Raw genomic sequence first — 20,389 nt, 5'->3', positions numbered from 1 at the left:
CATATGACAAAATTGACACTGATATCAGACTAGAAAGGAACAGCGTGTGTAGATGATGGTGGTCAATACAACCCACGTAGAACTTTCCCATGAAATGTTTCATGAAATTTGCAGCATTTAAGAGCCAGATACATTTGTGCATTCTACACATATTCTAAAGTGTAGCTTTAACTCTTTCAAGCGTGCATGCCGAAAATCATGATGTATCATGATGGCTTTCCGAAGGTATGTTTATTAGGTCTCAAAAAACTTTTTAGAATATCAGAATCAGCCATTTGATCAAGTTTGACGGCAAGCAATGATGTTTTTATACAGTGATTGATGGGCTATTGCTATTTTATCAGAATTCAAAAAAGCGGACATGGTACATAAAAGAAAACTATACATTTGGAATCCTTTCATCAAGAGGATAAATTAGTATTTTGACACAATCAGTGGATTTTAAAAATTTGACCTCATGCAAAAGTTCATTGACATAATAATTATAATAATAAATAATCATTATATGATTTTATTAAAAATAAAATAATGAATACATTTAATATTATTTCATAAATATATACATGTCGTATTAGATAATTATTATTTTTCTTTAAAACCTATTTTGGTTAACCAGTGTAAGTACTGTTTAATTGGGGTGGTAAACAACCTTTCGAAAGTATCTTGAATATACATATCTCTTGCATTGAAAAAACAACACCAAAAAAAAAACCAAAACCCACACACTTTTAGCAAATTACACACCAATGAAAGTAGTAATTTTACATGTAATTGGTACGAATTTCCGTGTGATTAAAAAAAACTAAACCCATCACATTTCAAGTTCCAAACAAAATGGGCTCATTGTTACGTGGTAAATCTCTGGAATTATTAGATTCGTGATAAATACTCAAAGAAGCGAATCATAAAGAAGAAGCAAGGTGTACCGATACGGTTGTTCTTCTTCTTCAAAAGCGTTAATGTGGCTATGAACATTAACGTTGAATTACATGCATAATGCGGGGATTATCGTTTAAGTTTGCGCTGTTTTACGTACAATGAGCATGATTATAATCAAGTCGTCGAACATTATCGTAATGATAACACATTAATTTTGTGCATTTTACACATATATTAAAGTGTAGCTCTTATCCCCTTCAAGCGCATGCCGAAAATCATGATGGCTGGCACTCCGAATGTATGTTCATTATGTCTCAAAAACTATTTAGCGTATCAGAGTGACCCACTTTTCTTAAGTTTGACATCAAACAATTTTTTTATACAGTGGTCAACATGGTCAATGGGCTTTTGCAATTTTATCGAATTTTACCCTTTTATTAAGAGATGGGGTATGAACGTTTGGACAGTATTTTATTGTGGGACATTAGAGCACATCAGACATATCGAATTGCATTCTGAATACTTTAGATTTTCTGAAAATTTTAATAATTTGTCATAAAGTTTGTATTATATCGTGAATTTCAAAAAATGAAAATTATTTGATATCAGAAAGACATTTTTCGTATTCAGAATGTAATTCGATATGTCTGATGTGCTCTCATGTCCCACAAAAATACTGTCGAAACGCTCAAAACGCTCATTCCAGATCCCTTAAGAGGAAGAATTTGACACTTATTTTGGCACGATCGGTGGATGTTAAAAAACGTGACAGCATGTAAAAAGTTCATCGACCTTTGACTTTTTCCGACCATAGTCAAAATATTTTTAGTTGCTTTTGAAATGATTTAGAAATTCGCTATTTATATTTGAATTTGCGTTTACTAACACCATTTCCCATTTGATGGTCAAGTACCTCAAAAGTTTATTTGTAGTGGAAAACAACACTATTTTTATAATGAAAGTGTGACAATGTGTTATCAGTTTAGCGATATAGACAAATGTTAAGTACCAGAAAGAGAAGATACCAGTATATTCAACTTTTGTGTAGCTATACATTTGGTATGTTACATATGGGCTGGAAAGTATTGTCGCTTGGTCGTTTCACCTTATTACGCAAAGCAGATTAATCGTTATGTCAATTCATAAAAAAACATAATTTTTGAGGTACTTGACCACGCAATATAATTGAAATACCGTGTTAATTTGAATTGCAGCGTCTCTATTCGTGGTAGCAGGTTAACACCGAACGCTTCAATAAGTAGTTTATTAACTCCAGAGTATTGATTGATTTGATCAATAGTTCAATGTGATGGCATGAGTCCTAGAAAAAAATATATTGAGATATTACGTATTGATTATTTACTTGAGACACAATATTAGAAATTGATGCATGTGGTCTTTATTTTGTTTCTCGTTAAGCCTCGGAATCTGAATCTACATTTTCAACCTTCATCTTACATTGTGCACCTCACAATAAACAATAAACAATAAACAAATGAAAAAATAGTGTAATTTATTTATTTAGTTATAGGCTAATAGCTATTCGTTTTGACGTTGTGGAGTTAAATACTATCATGCATCTAATTTTTCCAACGTAAATATCACAACAATTGTGATGTGTCATGTCAAAAGGAGACACTTTTGGGCAGGTTATCAGATTTGAGGTTTTTACATTATCTTAAATATAGAGATATTTTGCTCCACAACGCTGTTTTCCCCAATGAAATCGGACATTCCTAAGCGAAGATATTGAGTTCGTAAGCTATAGTATTATAAAATTCGAAAGTGAGATATCGGCCTTTAAAAATATTATTGACAATGTTGAGGGTGGGAATTACCTTGAAAAATGTCTCAAAAAATACAAGATGCCATTTATATTCCGGTCTGAAACTATCAGACAATATTAATAAACATTAATAACATCACAAATTCGCAACAAACCCAAATTGTGAAAAAATCACCCCGGGCAGATTTTTGGCTATTTCTCTATTTATGATCCTGCCCAAAAGTGTCTCCTTTTGACATGACACGTCACAATTATTAATGAGATAATGTACAATGTTAGAACGTCTGAAATTACTTCCTTTCACGCGTCGTTAATTTTCAAACTCCTATATAGATGTTCTTAAGGTGAGTCGGAGCGGTGCCTGAACTAGTGGTGTTTGTACTCAAATATTGAGAAAAGTAAAGGCCACACTCAAAGAAAAGTTATACGTGAGATACCAAGGCTCATTGTAATAATTTTTTTATTACCCCATGTAACTTTCATGAGAAGGAGGAAAGAGTTGAAACACTTAATTTGGCCTATTGTTCGTCGTAACTCAAATAACTGCAATACATGCATATCAAAAATAAACTGTATTATAGACTTTACATTTAATATGGAATATTTTTGCGCAGAATTCAAAGACTGGTCTGAATGGGGTCTGCATAAACCTCACGGGCTAAATATTAGTCGACGTGTGTCAGGAGATGGTGTAAAATAATTGTTTAATAGAAAATGTGCTTTCCATAAGTTTACATATTGGTGCTCATTATGTAAAAATTTGCCTGAAATGGCTGATTTAGGGAGGCTGAATTTGAGCTTTTTGGGGAACACAATTTCGGACTTTATCAACATTGTTCTGTTATATCAAATAGAAGTTTGAGGTGATATTTCTTAAACGTTATCAGCAATTGGCATTCGTCACAGCTGATATACACTAGGAATGTACCAAGTGTTTTTTTTTTATCATGGGAGGGGCTTAAAAATAGGGCTTTCAAAAGTGATACATACTCAGAATTTTTGAATGGCCCCTGGGGTCAAATGTTATAAACTTGCGGTACAAAAACAACTGGGCGGATTTCTAGTTGTCCAACTCACGCGGTTTCATTTGTCAAACTTTCCGAGTGCGTACCACTTTAAAGAGCCTTGATATTTGTAAAGCTCCTCCGCCTTTCAAAACTGGTAGATTACAATATTAAGTGCAATTCAGTTCTGACGAACAATTATTGGTATTTAGATTCAGTCAATGTCGCCTTAAACCCTAATAAATTTGATAATATCAGAATAATGTTGCTCAAATTCAGAAACTTTAACTCCACAAAAATCAAATTTAGTCTCCTTGTATCCACCATTTTATGTAAACTAATGTAAACTAATGGAAAGCACATTTGCTGTCACACAATTATTTTACACCGTCCCACGACACATCCCAATTAATATTTAGCCCGTGAGGTTTATGCCGACCCCTTCCAGACCAGTCTTGGAATTTTGCGAAAAAATATTCCATATTAAATGTCAAGTCTGTATTTAAGCAAACACACCAAAACCGAAAAGATATGGCCTGAAGGTTCCAACTCATCTTAACCATATACTGGTAATGCTATAATTTTGGATATTGTATGGATATCTCTTATTTCAGCAATCTTGACAGATTTGGACACGGGCTGCTGGGCTGCTATTGTGCCCTTTATTTCTTTGTATAGAATTCACTCAGAGTAAATCCACATTTTGTCAATTTTCTAGAGAAATATAACTGCAATACATGTGGAAACTACACTTCCCCTATAAGATCAAAAATAAACTGTATTATAGACTTTACGTTTAATATGGACTATTTTTTGCGCAGAATTCAAAGACTGGTCTGAATGGGGTCTGCATAAACCGCACGGGCTAAATATTAGTTGAGGTGTTTCAGGAGATAGTGTAAAATAATTGTTTAATAAAAAATGTGCTTTCCATAAGTTTACATATTGGTGCTCATAATGTAAAGAATTTGCCTGAAATGGCTGATTTAGCGAGGCTGAATTTGAGCTTTTTGGGGAACACAATTTCGGACTTAATCAACATTGTTCTGTTATATCAAATAGAAGTTTGAGGTGATATTTCTTAAACTTTGTCAGCAATTGGCATTCTTTACAGCTGATATACACTAGGAATGTACCTTTGTTTTTGTTTATCATGGGAGGGGCTTAAAAATAGGCCTTTCAAAAGTGATACATACTCAGAAATTTTGAATGTCCCCTGGGTCAAATGTTATAAACTTGCGGTACAAAAACAACTGCGCGGATTTCTGGTTGTCCAACTCACGCGGTTTCATTTTTCAAACTTTCCGATTGCGTACCACTTTAAAGAGCCTTGGTATTTGTAAAGCTCCTCCGCCTTTCAAAACTGGTAGATTACAATATTACGTGCAATTCAGTTCTGACGAACAATTATTGGTATTTAGGCTCAGTAAATGTCGCCTCAAACCCTAATTAATTTGATAATATCAGAATAATGTTGCTCAAATTCAGAAACTTTAACTCCACAAAAATCAAATTCAGTTTCCTTGTATCCACCATTTTAGGCTAATTCCCTACATTATGTAAACTAATGTAAACTAATGGAAAGTACATTTGCTGTCAGACAATTATTTTACACCGTCCCACGACACATCCCAATTAATATTTAGCCCGTGAGGTTTATGCAGACCCCTTCCAGACCAGTCTTGGAATTTTGCGAAAAAATATTCCATATTAAATGTCAAGTCTGTATTTAAACAAAAATACCAAAACCGAAAAGATATGGCCTGAAGGTTCCAACTCATCTTAACCATATTGGTAATGCTATAATGTTGGATTTCATGGATATCTCTTATTTCAGCAATCTTGACAGATTTGGACATGGGCTGCTATTGTGCCCTTTATTTCATTGTATAGAATTCACTCAGAGTAAATCCACATTTTGTCAATATTCTAGAGAAATATAGTTTTTTGGGACAAAGGTCGTTAAACAGTATAAATGTGGGACAAAATACATAGTATAGGTTAGTGATGATGACAACCACTGTAAAAACAGCTCCCGGAAATGAAACTAAACTTGATTAAATTCAATCACATTATCCTCTTTTTGAAACAATTGTAAAAACAAATATATTTGCAAATTTAAAGATAACGGATGCGTTTTAGTGCTACAACACAATTACCTAGATACTCCGTCGCGTCGGTATACTTGCCCGCGCTTTCGATCAAAGTCTCCCCAAGCAAATTGCACAAAAAGACAATAAATGTGATTCCAACTCTTTATTATTCTGACTTTGGAGACGACAGGGGAAATAATTAATTATCATTAATTTGTAAAAAGCTTAATTTCCCAGAAAGATTTCCCCAAATTGCCGTTGTGAGGATGATAATTGTTTGCTTTCTTAACTGTGTCAAGAACAATTCTAATTAAACGTGTTTCGGTTACAAACCACATGCAGATTGACGCAGAAAATAAGGGCTTACATTCCAAAAGATAAATTGCACCGGCGTGTTCTATAAAACTAACGTAAAAATGACGCCAGCTTGTTACATAAAAAAGCTGTGATGGGGGAACATCTAAATTAACCTTGTTAGAACAGGCATATTTAACGAGTCGTTACTGACAAGAAAATATCAACATTCGGAGTTATCCCTACCTCTCGTAACGATACAGCTGTAAGCAAGACGTATATCTTTTTGGGCCTTTGAAATGATTAAAAATCAGGTGAACGTTTATAGCTAATTGCTTATTTGTGTAGTTTTTAAAGCGTTCTTTGGGCATTTTTATATAGAATATAAAGTGTTCAGATACTTTCTGTGCGCAATATTTAATATACGAACACTTCAATGATACTACTTGCAGCGCACTTGAAGTGAAAGTTATATGAGCATATCCATGTCTGCATAATTATGAGTATGATTGAATCCAAAATGATAAACTTTAATATAAAGTATTTGTGTATAATGAAAAATATATAAATGTCATGTCAATCATTGAAGCTGTAGAGTGTGTTTGACACTGAAATAAAATGTATGCGCAATAATTCAGCATACGAGGGGCAATCAAAACGTTCTACCTCCCTCATTACATCTCTGTTTTCGTACGTGCCAGGATATTGAAATTACCCATGATTAAGATATGCTGGTTAAAGCGAATACAGATTTGGTGCATCGGGAACGATAAAACTGAAGCCAAAAGTTTAGTAAGCATCATATTGTAGCTTTGGATAACCTCCATAAAAATGTTTTCAAGATGTGGCTGTCCAACTGCTTACTCGGGATAAATATTTTGGTCCTATTTGAGCTCTCTGACATGCCTTGGGATAAACTGAAACACGTTTTATATGATGTAAGGTCACGGAGTTCAAATACACCTTGGCAGTACATATATCGACTATTCAGTGCCAGAAGTGGGTAAGTGCAATAGCTGTGTATGTAGCTGCCATATGTAGATGAGTACAATATATTGTGTGAAAATTGTCAAATGTTCACAGAACAGCTATTGCACTTACCAACTTCTGTCACTGAGCAGTCCATAGTTGCATTCAGCATACCCGAATAGCGGTTATCCACTTTACTCATGTGTGACTTCTAACAAAAGGCGCTGGTTCCCGTAGCATTCCTCATTCAAATCAATTCAATGCACAACCTCGGAGTTACCTGCATGACTTTGGCGGGCTTTTTTGAAACAGTCATGGTTGCACATGCATGTACTTCTTTTGAAAGTCCTAAACAAAGTGTAGCAGTCGCTGATAGGATATGCAGCTTATAGAACACGAATAACCTCTGTTAACAAGATAATTTTGTTGCCAGCTTTTTCCAAAATAGAAATAGACTAGCTCTAGACCTTAAGGGTTTTCATTCGTCATAAAAAAAATGTGCGTCTTTACGACTAAACGACATAATCTAATCGTAGATCAATTCTTTGCGCTCATTTTAGTGATAACATTCTTACTCCCAGCACCTTACCTGGGGTAGGACCAACCATTAAAGATGATCATAAAGGGGGTTGGTGACAGATCTACAGTAAAATCCATGATTGTTTAGCCGAAAATTCGGTTAATATTATTCTCATGTTCGTAGAATTTTAAGGCGAAATCAATTTTGCCTTACTAGCATGAATTTTGCAGGGGGGTACATTATGACAACATGTGGGAAAAGTTTGTACTTACTTTTTTATGACTAGATAGCAGAAACCCATAGCTACACATTAGTACAAAATATAACGTTATATGACGTTTATAATTCAACGTTAGGGAGAACTACTTAGTAGTCCGTGTTAAAAATATGTCTTAGTAGTTCTATAGTTAATTCGGTGCACCGTTCATAACGTTTACTGGTTTGTTTATTTATTACTTGACAACAATGTTTGTGTCACTGATCCTTTTTAACGCACATTTTGATGTGGTAAATCAGTTTAGGAAGTACAGTAGCTCCGCTCAGAAATAGACCCTGTGTAATAAACCAACCGGAACGGTAAACTCGCAGCCATGTTGAGGGACAGGTCTGTAGTTCTATTCCACAACAATTTATACCTGTCTTATTGTATTATCATGCCGAATTGCCCCTTGGTACCTTACGGAGGGTAGAATTTAATTGAAATGAGGATGACTCTGCCATGAGAGACGTCGAATTGCATACCCTCTTTATGTAATACTTTTAAGAGTGCAAACCGTTTTAATTAGTCACATGAACCATGCATAATTAATTAAGTCAAAATGTGTGAGACATATTAAATGATATCAATAAAAGAGGCCGTTATTGAATTTTAGTTAATGTTTCACACTCGCTCAGGGCTACCGGTGTTCATAAACACTTAATATAAAGTTCAACTTTATAATATTTAAAGCGCTATGAGTATGGCTTCTTTTGACATTCTTTTAACGTACACGAATGTCGAGGAGAAGATGTTTTCGGTGACCTTGGCAGCTGGTTTGGATTTAAACAGACACAATTCTTGAATGCGTTCGAAGTTGGAAAGATGAAATCCCAAGAATGAAATGTATAAGCTACTATAATTGTTTTAAATACAAAAGTAAAAAATAAAAGGAATACTTTAAGCCGTTATCCACATCTATAAAACACAATAACGGCAAGCACGGTTATAACAGATTTACAAAAAAAGACAACAGAGATGTGTGACAGCATGGACATGGTCCTTACACGGGATGAAAGTGGGACATGCACACAGTAGTGCGGTGATTATGTCAACCAAACAGCTCTCGGAAATGATAATAAAGGTGATCCAATTGTAAGCAAATGTATTCGGTCATTTAAAGGTAAATGATGAATGTTTGTTTTTGTTTCAGTGCTACAACACAATTACCAAGATAAACCGTCGCGTCGGCATATCTGCCTGTGCTTTACATCAAAATTCATTCAAAGTTACTCACATGTTATCCTACTAGTTTAGTATTTTGTCCTTAAAGCGATTATGAATATTATAAATTATTATTAATTAATACTGTGACGGATTGCTACCTAAAGTAACACCGGGAACAACACGTGGATTCCCAGAAAGGTTCGCCCTAATTGCAGTGTTAAGAAGAAAAAAATCAACGGGTTCTGGTGACTGACACATAAACTGTGTATAAGATATTATTTTCTATCGAGATAAATGACTCTAAAAGTAAATATGCCTTTGTTACTCGAGAAATACTACAGGAGATCATCTAATTTAAACCCTGTTCAAACGTCCTCATTTTATCATGTCTTGCTGCCCATACGCTAGTAACATTCGAGGAGTTAACCCTGTTTCTAAAAACAAAACAAGCTCCTAGCAATAATGTGGAATTGTCTAGAGGTATTTGTATTCCTTTGCCAAAACGTTTCATCTATGACTATTTATCGCGACAATGGGGACACAGCTCGGCAAATTTAAATGAGTGTATGACTCAAGTGTTTAATTCAACATTACTCAGGGCATAGTTTAAAGTGATATGCATTTAATCAGAAACTACCAATGTTACCAATGTGGTAATTTGATATTCAAATCAGTTTTTCTTTCTTTCTTTTTAGTGCTGAAAAACAAACTAGGACGACCCTTTGAACTTTTTATATAAGCTTTTGTTTTTATCAAAGGAAGTTTGACAATTTTGTTTTATAAAAGTTGTTGAACAAGGTTATTGTCAGGAATTGATTCGTCTTTTTTACTTAACAAGTGATGTGAATATTACGTGCTGGTAGTCATATAGTAAATATCAAAAGGAATTTAAAACATACTTTAATTAGATCATTTTCAGAGCAACCATTCTCCATTATCAACTGTGTGTTACTTTTCATTGACTGACTGATCATATGGACTGATGATCCTATGCTTTCTCTGGACATTGACAATGTCGTTAATGTCTTTTCATGGCTTTATTAGTAGAGAATGTTCACCTTTCCCTACAATGGGTTGGGTGTATATTTTCGTAATAATCGTGATTTACAGTTAAGGAAACCTCAGTAGCCACTGGCAAAAAATGGAAAAGAGAAATCTCTATTTCAAAATGGACTAGAGTGTGACTTATGCATTAAATACGGAGAATGATTTCCTGAAATTAGTCGGTAATATGGATGTTTTTTTTTTTTTTTTTTTCTTTTTGATATGGTAAAGCAATTTAAGTGGCGTTTGTCTGTGTTAATCGCAGAGTAAAATGAGATATATTTAAAAAAAACGTCCAAATCCGTTAAAGTTTTTGATATGAACCATACGTAATGTTATTAAAACAGGATGTATAAGACATATTAAAAGGTATCAATGAAAGAGGTCGTTATTGAATGGCAAATATATAACTCTCATTCAGGGCTAACAGTGTTCAAAGTCATTTTGAGTAAAGTTCTATTTTATATTTAGAACCTCATGGGCATGTGCTTGCTTATTATTCATTGAATGTAGAAGAATGCCAGGAGAAAGGGCTTTCCGTGACCTTGACATTATGTTGCTCATTATAAGAGGCCAAATCCCACTCGATTTAATTCTTGGAAATATGAAATCAGGGGATGAAATGTAACCAAGACCAGATTGTTGTATGCTTACAGGGTTTCCCATAAAAAACGGGTTTCAACAAATTGGGTGATATTTTATATAGAATGTATTTTCTCCCATCCATCCAGGATATAACCCTGTTTCTGAAAACAAAACAAGCTCCTAGCAATAATGTGAAATTGTCTAGAGGTATTTGAATTCCTTTAACCTTTTCATTTTTCTTTTGACTATTTATCACGACATTGGGGACACAGCTCGGCAAATTTAAATGAGTGTATGACTCAAGTGTTCAATTCAACATTACTCAGAGCATAGTTTAAAAGTGATACGCATTTAATCAGAAACTACCAATGTTACCAATGACGTGCTAATTTGATATTCAAATCAGTTTTTCTTTCTTTCTTTTTAGTGCTGAAAAACAAACTAGGACGACCCTGTGAACTTTTTTTATATAAGCTTTTGTATTAAGGAAGTTTGACAATTTTGTTTTATAAAACATTGATTCGTCTTTCTTACTTAACAAGTGATGTGAATATTACGTGCTGGTTGGCATGTAGTAAATATCAAAAAGAATTTAAAACATACTTTAATTAAATCATTTTCAGAGCAACCATTCTCCATCATCAACTGTGTGTTACTTTTCATTGACTGACTGATGATCCTATGTTTCTCTGGACATTGACAATGTCGTTAATGTCTTTTCACGGCTTTACTTGTAGAGAAAGTTCACCTATCCCTGCAATGTGTTGGTGTATATTAGCTTAATCACTTTTCGTGGTAAGAATGGTGATTTACAGTTAAGAAAGCCTCCGTAGCCATTGGCAAAAAAGGAAAAAAAGAATTCTCCATTTCAAAATGTACTATAGTGTGATTTATACATTTGATCAACAGTAGTAGACTGAGGATAATACGGAAAATGATTTCCCTGAAAATATGGATGTTGTTGACAATTCTTTTTGATATTGTAAGGCAATTTAAGTGGCGCTTGTCTGTGTTAATCGAAGAATGAGAAATATTTCAAAAAACCGTCCAAATCCGTTACAGTTTGTGATATGAACTATAGGTAATGTTATTAAAGCAGGATGTATGAGACATATTAAAAGGTATCAATGAAAGAGGCCGTGATTGAATTGCAAAATATATCACTCTCGTTCAGGGCTAACGGTGTTCAAAGCCATTTTGAGTAAAGTTCTATTTTATATTTAGAGCCTCATGGGCATGTGCTTGCTTATTATTCATTTAATGTAGAAAAATGCCAGGGGATGAGGCTTTCGGTGACCTTGACATTCTGTTGCTCATTAAAAGGGGCCAAATCCCACTAGGTTTAATTCTTTTGATGTATTCGACATTGAAAATATGAAATCCCGGGGATGTAATGTAATCAATACCAGATTGTGCACATTGGACACTCGGTGGAATTTGTGTGGAGACTTACATTCGTCCATTGCAGGATTTATTAATTTTATCTCATTTTTCTCAGAAATCAAATCTCTTTTGTAAAAAGTTTTGAGAATTTCAAAAATTACATCAAAAATTTGTTATGTTTTACGATTATTGTAATAATGTTCTCATTATTTTAGCTAATAACTTTTGAACTAACAGACCTGTCAATATTTTGTATAATGACGCGATGAAACAAAATCAGTCGGAACTCAGAAATATTAAATTAAATTTTCAGTTTTTAAAGGATAGTAAAAAGCATAAATTTTTCAAAGCTGAATTTTGCAGAAATCCCTATTGAACAACAGGAAACAAAAGGAAACATTTCCTTTGTTTGGCTATATCTCAAAATCAAAGAAAACCATTTGTCATTAATTGTACCTGTTTTAAGCCTTAACACGTAATTTAATTGGATTTGGCATCCATTTTGAAAAGCACCCTCTACATATACTCCCGCGTTGAAATGTCTTTCCGCATCACCGCAGAAAATGTTGAATTGTAATGATATTACAAATGAAAAACCTAACTGTCACTAACTCTTCAAAAAAAGTTTGGAAACTTTCCAAAACGGCTTTAATGTGAAAAATATTTGAAGTTTATTTCCATATTGTTTCATATCAATTGTTCTTTCCTGTCTTTAAAAGACAAGGATGTCTCAAACAAAATGTGCCAAATGTGCCACTGTCTGCGCCATTTGCATCAGTAAATATGAGTAAGGAATATCACTCTGTTTCATTAGTCCACGGTTTCGAAGTGCTGGCAGCCTGATGTACCGGTCTTCTGCAGCCGTTGTTTTTCTTGGGCGGCCACTTCTGGGTCTGTCTTTGACATATCCGGTCTCACGAAAATTAGCTTTTAGCTTGAAAATCATACTGCGGGAAAATCCAAAACTTGATTCTGAGGTATGCCAGTCTCAAGCTGACCAATAGCTTTCTTGCAAATGACCACTATGAAGAGGTGACCAGCAAGAGAGATTGACTTGCGTTGATCCATTTCGATCCACCTGAACTGTTAATACCATCCTAGCACTTTTCATTCAAAATGATATGCAAACAATTTTTCATTAATTAATTCATAGCAATGAGATGAGCACAGACAATGGTCAGTTATTTTGGCAAATTTTCTTTGAGACCTCTCTGTCTTTCAAAGAAAGTTACTCAGCCGTGGAATAAGTTATCGTCACAAATGAAGTGTCATATTTGACAGGAAAGAACAATGTTTTCACTGATATGAAACAATATGGAGATAGATTTCAAAAATTTCTGATATACATCCGTTTTTGAAAGTTTCCAAACTTTTTTGAGGAGTTTATAAACCCTTTAATCAATAATAGTCATAATTGCAAGAACCGGGAACCATCATTTATTTAATAAAGAAAGAAAAAAATATCAAAATTTTTCGGAAATTACACAGTAAAAATCCATTGAAACAAGTGGCGGGTTGTTTAATGAGGCTCATTGTGACGTCAATACCCTATTGCTACAAACGCTATTTGGGTTCGGTTGTTATTATTATCTTGGTGTTGTTTTTTCGGCCGTCCAGATTTCGGGCGATTGTCCATTGAGCCATGAATCCCATTTTTTCTCATATTAGATCGAACAGATCCCTCGTCAATATTCAATAATCTTGCAATTTCACGGTTAGATGTTCTTTCACTATGATATGCTTCTATCATTCCCTTCTGGTGATCGGTATTTTTTGGCATTTTGAGCCTGATCTGATGTTAAAACTGAACAATTTTGGAAGTCGAAATTAAACTATAAAGCGCTGCTAGATAGGAAATCCATGTAGTGACAGTGGCGTAGCCAGTGGGGGGGTGGAAGGTGGGGGTAGAGGGTGATTTTTTTGATTTGATTTGATCAACAAATCACAACTTCCGTCGGCAAAAAATATTTCCGTCGGTACATTTACAAGTTGTGCCCCCTCGTTCCAAAATCCTGGCTACGCCACTGTGTAGTGAGGCTGCAAGATATTAACTGTATGTAAGTTATCTCTTTTGGATCGTGGCAAATAACATAATCGAATAACAATTACTAATCCATTGTAATCGGGGGATACCTTTATTCCTCTAGTATCACAATCCATAACCTTGATCATTTGTTATGCATCACATGTTTTAAAAACGAGTTCAAATACCCTGGGCGTCATCTGTTGTTATGGTGGTCGTAATGGGCTGACGTCACAATTAGCTAATTAGGCACAGCGCCGCCACTTGTCCTATGGGGATTTTGTACAGGTTTTTCATAAGATCATAAGAATTTTTTTTTTTTTTTCAGCAATGTTCTGATGTTGAAAAGTTGATTAAAACTGATTAAAGGTATTATAGTATCATTAGTTAGTATCATTTTCTAAAAATTCGACAATTGTTACTGCGGAAAGACATTTTAATGAGGGAGTACATCTCATTTTGTATCCTGTTTGTATTATATAGTATTTTTTTGTCCGGGTCACATATTAACAAATATCGTAAAGGGAAGAGCGTTAATGATTTTTTAAATGTACCTTGCATGTTTTTGTCCTTCAGAAATGCCGCTGCTTCAAGAATGATAGATGACTCTCCGTGGAATTTAAACGATCAGGAGCCAAGTTTTCAACTGTCTGAACTATTAAGAAGATTGCAAGATGAATCAAGACATTGATATTTGTAAGTTAAAAAAAATAGCAATTACAGTTTGTCCACTCTGAAGTACAAAGTGACAACTCGCGCGTATACAGCGCGCAAACAGTGCGCAGTGCTGCGTCTCTGTTGCAGGTATGCGTGCCTTCAAAGTCGGTACAATATTTGCGTCCGCGTCGGTACTTTGTACTTCAGAGTAGACTGACTGTACTTGATATTGATTTCAATTTTCAAATTTGTTATTATACGATACAAATAGCGTAAAAACAAACGTGATGCTCTTTTTTCTAATTGAATCATATCGTGAAATATCAGTACCTAATTAATAGTAGTTGCCGTTAAAAATCTGTGATCGGTTAAAAAATCCATGAAAAACCTATGTTGGATAACAGATTTTTTCACGGATTTTTCAACTGATCACAGATTGTTGTCTCCTAGTGACATCCCCAGGGGTCACATCACATGAGTCCTACCTGAAATTAGATATATGGGCTACATTAATGAGATAGATATTATGAGTTCGTGGTATACATGCATGGTCTCCTTAATAATATTGAAAAATGGAAAACGTAACCCAATATCGTAACTCTACACCCACTGATTTGAAGATGATGAATGATGAACCCTTGGTGACACATATAATGGTAACATTATCAGTTAACAGATTACAAAATGAGATTTAATAAAATACTGAATGTCATATTAATGTCAATGTTACTAAAGCATAACTCTTAATCAGAGTATGTGGCGGCACAATCAATTATGTGTTTGACGGTGTGTGACCCTTTGTCACAACTCAGTCATCGAAACCATAGTGTGTCGTCACCCTACTACGATAATTGCCTGAGTAATTTTTTGTAATTTTGAAAACAAGGTACTAACATAGGCGTAGATCCCGTGGGATGGGGGAAATCCCCAATATTTTGTCAGGGGTGGTCCATACAATCATCACCCATAAATGTTGACACCTGAATATGGGTTTCTGACCAAATTAACCCCATATTTGCCCATTTTAGCCCCCAAAGTGCAAAAATATTCGCTCGCTACGCGCGCATTTGTGCCATGAACTTATTCTGTCGCCAAAATAAATAAATAAATAAATAAATAAATAAATAAATAAATAAATAAATAAATAAATAAATAAATAAATAAATAAATAAATAAATAAATAAATAAATAAATATGTATATCAATAAATAAAAAGGCTAAATACCACTAATTATGTATTACACGGGTTTCAATGAGAAAATGGCTACTCTCACAGTTAAATGCCACTAATATCAGGTGAAACTATGCCAAATGATCAAAAATTCAATATAGGTTGACCTGATACTTTTCTTGTTTTAACGCACTGAACCGTAAACACCTTAAAACGACAGTGCGCCCTCGAAGCTGAAAGTTACAATATGGTAGGGCGAATATTTACTAAAAACCGAAGCCGTGCGTATGAGTTTTGGTACTATTACAACAAAAATGTCATATAATGAGAGAAAATGAAGCATCAAACCCTTTTTGGCTATATAACTTGATCAATTTCAGCGATTTTAATGCAGTCTTTTCAGATGCCATGAAAACAAATAGTTACTCGTCGTATTTCAATGTATCGCCCAGGCCTATTAGTGGTATTTAACCAAAAGGTACTGGATTCACTATACTTCTGTCAACAAGAAATCTACGCCACTGAGTACTAAATAGCCTAGGGTTGAGGCCTGTACCAGTTACGTATTCGATCTAATTATTTTTGATCTTCCCTTTAATATGAATCATTATAATTTGTTCCTATGCAAAGATTGGTGAATAAATATGCATGTTTGAACCATATTTTGTACTTTATTCACATACTTACAAAAAAAAGACATCAATTACATCGTCACATTTTTTCTTCTCTTTTTAACAGATAATGTTCGTGAGATGTAAATGAAGAACTTTCTCGCGCTTTTTTTATTTATTTATTTATTTTCAACCCCGACCTTTGATGTTTGGAAGTCTTTCACACAGGAAAATCACCATCAAGAAGAAATGGGAAAAGGAAAATGGACAAGAAATCGTACTTTGCATGTAGTGTGTTTAGTGTACTGTGTCTGTAATCCGTTATTGCAACGGTGAATATTTTTTTGGCAAGTGGGCTCTATTTTCACACGTGAGGCGATATGTAATTAATAAAGTGTACGCATACGATGCTCATGAGGAGATGTTATGTACCATTCCACATTCAAGCTGTCTTTCAAGCTGCCGTGAAACACCGGAGGTAGCTTCATTACTTTAGTAGTAAATCACAAACATACCGGTAATCAATTCATGTTAAGGGGGGTACTACACCCCTGCCCAATTTTGTGCCTATTTTGGCATTTGTCTCAAAAATGATAGTGCATTGGTGACAAGTAAGATATGCATATTATAGGGGCAAGGACTACAACTACTGCACTGGAAACTTTATTTCAGCACAGACAACAGTTGTGGAGTTACAGTCAAAAATGAGGGAAACCCAATATTTGATCAATAAATCAATAACTACTTGCCTTGAGTTGCTGCATTTTCAGTGTAGTAGTTGTAGTCTTTGCCTCTATAATATACATGTCTTACCTGTCACCAACGCGCTATAATTTTTGAGAAAAATGCAAAAATAGGCAAACAATTGGACAGGGGTGTAGAACCCCCTTAATGTTCTTGATATTGTTCCGCTCCTGTCGTGTTGTTATCTGTGGTGGTATCTTGAGGTGGGTTGGCCCTTGGCCTTATTAGCATTTATTGGATACCCAATGCGGATCGATATACTTAGTTTTAGATACAGTAGGAATAAACTGAAGCACCGAACAAAACCCAGTGAGAGTGAGTATGCGCGTTGTCTGGAAATGGCTAGTGATATCGCAGCTTGTGGTATTCTATGCCAGTTTTTGCCATAAATATACAGACTGCCCAATCTCTCCTTTTGGTAAAGTGTCCCATGTCTCTTGCTATGCACCGGTAAGAAATTGCTTCAGAACAACACGTCAGCCACGCGATATCATAAACTGGGAAAGTATCAACTCAAGTACCTAAGAAGGTCAGAGGGGTTTGGATACAAAAGAATGGAAAGAGTGGTACAATATACCGGGACAATAATTATGTCAGACTGTACCTCCATGGTATCAATAGTTCCCCGGGAAGGTTCCATACCATGTCCAGTACAGATTCACTGAAGTTCCAACATCATCTTTTTTCAAAATAAGAATAAAGCTACGACCGGTTTACACGGTGAAACCAGCTAACCACCTTACTTTGGAGAGAGAGAGAGAGAAAGAAAGAGAGCCATCATTAATGATGGAAACAGCTTTATAGTTAGTTGAAGTAAATGCTAAACTTTGATTATTTTGTAAGCATAATACTATAAACTATACTTTGTTATTCTTAGAATATCATCAATGTGATTAATGAGTTAATACACAACCCAAATGGAATGAAGCAGGTTTGTTGTTACACATCAAATCTTGGCACATTAGTGCTCATGGCGTATTATTGTATTCATTAGACACACTTATCTTGTACTTGTATGATATACAGACAGGTAATTGATGGACTTAATTGACAAAAAGATAAATTACTATTACATAAAAGACACTAAATGCATTAAGTGATTTAAACTTTCACCACATTAAATGTAGTACTACTTGGTTGTTATGTATAATATAATTGTATACATTTAATTTAAACAGTTAAACAGTCCCTCTTTACACAAATTTGATAAAATAGTTCCCCACATCCCATGCCACAATGAGTTGTCAAACATAGAGATTTAACCAACGAAGTACAATACAAAAATGTATAAAGTATTTTCAACAATGATGTATATAACAAAACTTATATTGCTAAGTAGTTTTGTAAAGTGACCGTGAGGTGTTGTTTCAACAAACAAGTGAAATTTGCATACAGTTTACTCGTTTTGTGCTGCAGTAAATCCATAACTAATAGCAGTAGTATTTTATTGATTAGGCAAATGAAGAATAACACGATAAGAATATTTTATTTGTAAACATAAGTAAGAATATGAAAGAGTTTACCTTCGTATTTCACGCGACACGATAATCGTCCTACAAAATTGTCTGATACTGTACAATATAGTAGTAAGCTTCTGTTTCAGCAAACAGCTTCTGTTTACCTTTGGCACCATTTGTCAGCCTGATTAATTTGATAAATAAACGTATAACCATCAAATTTGTTTCGTCATATTCGGTCAAAATATCACGAGCAGTTGCTACTTTGACAAAGTTAGGAAAAATAGTGGTCATTTTGAAAAGTGTGGAACCGTTATCCTTTTAAATGGTGACAACCCAATGTTTCGAGGTTTGAGAACTAGGAAGCCTTAACTCCCCAAGGAATCATTTGTGAGTTAAGGTTTTCTGGCTCTCAACCCTCGGTTTCATGCAATCATACTAATCATGATAAGTATTTTGTATATATTATTTTGATGGTTTATTACAAACTGGTGTATATACCATAATCAGTCCAAAAGTAGCCTATATCTTGTTTCTAGTTTGTGTTCCTTCTACATGTAATTTTCCATTTTCCTTTCTCTTTTCTTCTGTATCTTCCCCGTGCCCGTATGTTGGTCGCCTTGTCTGTATAAGTGAATGTGTAATAAATGACTATATTCTGTAATATCAAATTGTTAATTTAAACCTATTCAACTGGGCTTACTATTTTGAACTGGCGACGTTTACTCAGCCGTCTGATTTTCGGCGGCTATTGGTTAATGACCCGTGACGGGTCACATGACTGGGCCGTCGAGGGATCTTTTGGATAGCAGAACTGTTAGGCCCGCCACGTTGTGGCGCAGACCTCCAACTCTGTTCAGAGATGGTTCCTCCCGCTTCGGAGGAGCCATCTATTCAAACGTCGCCAGTTTAAAATAGTAAGTCCAGTTGAACAGATTTTAAATTATCAATCTGATATTTTATATACCTGGATGACTGAGAATATAGACAAATATATATTCAGTAATGTGTTTTACGAATGCTAACAGAAAAAACGAGTTTAATGAAAGTTAGGTACAACTTGAGAAAGTATGTGTGACAATAAGTGATCTTAAAAATATGGTACGTAAGATAGCGTTTACAAGTATGATATACAGCCTCTTATGTTACAAAATACAACATACCATAATTGTTAAAACAATATTTTAACCTATTTCAGTGATACATCGCAACCGTGCCTGGTAAAAGCTTTCTCAACCATCTTGGTTAAGAGATTTCCTGTTTTTGAACTAAATATAAAGAAACAAAAAGGTTTCCTTAATTATGTCGCTAATTTAAACATAATTAAACAATCAAACATTAACTAACAGGCGCCAGTTGACTTCAAAAAAGAGAAGTAGCAGAGTCGATGAACTATAGATTCTTCCTGAAAGGGTCCAATCATTTGATGCGGTCAATTAACAATTCCTGCCTCTTACCATATGATAACCTATCAACTGCACGTATGTATCTTACACGTATGTATCTTACACAAGATAATGAACGATATCTTATTTTCCTCATACACACGCTGTTGCGGTGGACTCACATCCCGCTGGACCGCAAAAAAGTTCATTGCTTTCTCGCCTTCCAGCTAAAACAGGCGCTGATTTAATAACTTAATATGTATCAGTATTCCTATATCATCCTCAATTTCAACTCAACTGTAAAGAGTGTGAGTAATTGGCTATTAAATGGCACTTTTTTGACTTAAGGATACAGACCCGC

General features: G+C 34.7%; 1 long non-coding RNA gene across 1 annotated transcript in view; it reads left to right on the top strand.

Annotated features, from left to right (window-relative positions):
• LOC140141957 (uncharacterized) overlaps positions 1–20,104 on the top strand; it is a 245,066-nt gene extending 224,962 nt beyond the window's left edge. The window contains exons 3-4 of the long non-coding RNA XR_011857492.1: positions 14,580–14,699; positions 16,570–20,104. This is a non-coding gene — a long non-coding RNA (uncharacterized lncRNA). The remainder of the gene's footprint in view (positions 1–14,579; positions 14,700–16,569) is intronic.
• Positions 20,105–20,389: the final 285 nt, after the last annotated feature.

Source organism: Amphiura filiformis, chromosome 20, assembly GCF_039555335.1.
Source record: "Amphiura filiformis chromosome 20, Afil_fr2py, whole genome shotgun sequence".
Classification (NCBI taxonomy): domain Eukaryota; kingdom Metazoa; phylum Echinodermata; class Ophiuroidea; order Amphilepidida; family Amphiuridae; genus Amphiura; species Amphiura filiformis.
Note: the sequence above shows the minus strand (reverse complement) of the source record. Positions and strands in the feature narration are given on the sequence as shown.